The sequence below is a fragment of the Arachis ipaensis genome, chromosome B02 (genome assembly GCF_000816755.2).
Source record: "Arachis ipaensis cultivar K30076 chromosome B02, Araip1.1, whole genome shotgun sequence".
In the NCBI taxonomy this organism is placed as follows: Eukaryota; Viridiplantae; Streptophyta; class Magnoliopsida; order Fabales; family Fabaceae; genus Arachis; species Arachis ipaensis.
The window spans coordinates 35,657,442-35,658,516 of NC_029786.2; positions in this window are offsets into that span (position 1 = coordinate 35,657,442).

Consider the following 1,075-nt stretch of genomic DNA (forward strand, 5'->3'; position numbering starts at 1 on the left):
TTGTCTTTAACTTTCGCAAAAAGATTCATTGTTGTTGCAATACTCAATTCACCCCCCCTCTTGAGTAATTGTGCATAGGTTCTACAGATAGCTCTCGACCCTGCTGTTCCTTGGGAGATGGGTCAGAACACCACTATGCCTAGAGGGATCAAGAGAGTGTACTTAAATGATGAGGCTCGGCTATGGCATCAGATATTGAGTAATTTTGTGATGCCGAGTACTCACGAGACGGAGATCCCGGCTACCATGATCACCTTCCTTTGGTGTGTGCTGGAGGGTAAGGACCTGTACTTGCCTCGTTTTATCCGGCATTATATGGCCAGGGTCCCCTTTCCTTATCTGGTTACACGGCTAGGCCATCAGGCTGATGTGCCTTGGGAGGATGCCGATGAGCGACCACCAGCAGCGGACTGCAGGAAGATCATCCCTCACAGCAGGAACTTCCTTGCTTTGGGCTACAGACCACCACCAGTCACTGCTTCTGATGAGACAGCCCCTCCGTCTGCTGGACCCTCTTCATCCACAGCTGCCCCTGCTGCCACCACTGCACCTCCACCCGCCTCTGAGCCGGTTTATCACCTCGTGCACCGTCTATTCCGCCAGCTTGATCAGATGGAGCGCCGTAATAGGCGCCGGTATGAGACATTGGAGCGCCGCAGCAGGCGATGCTATTCCCATCTGATGCTGATGATCAGACAGGGCGCCGACATCCCCTCCGAGCCCGACACACCATCAGAGCCATCAGAGGAGGAGGAGGATGAGCACGAGGAGGAGCCTCATCAGCAGGCAGGCACAGAGCACGCTACACCACAGCAGGAGGCCCCACATCAGCTTGAGGCTGCAGATCCGGAGATCCCGATCCAGTCAGTCCCCCCTCTACAGCAGCCAGACTCTCAGCCCACCACCGCCACAGAGACCCCAGCTACCATCCCTACCAGTGATGACACTCCTTCACACCCGGCTTGATTGAGCATCGAGGACGATGCTTCATTTTAAGTGTGGGGAGGTCGCCATCTCTGGCGTTTATTTTGGTGAACTACTATATACTTTTTCTGTTATTTTGGGATATTTTTCT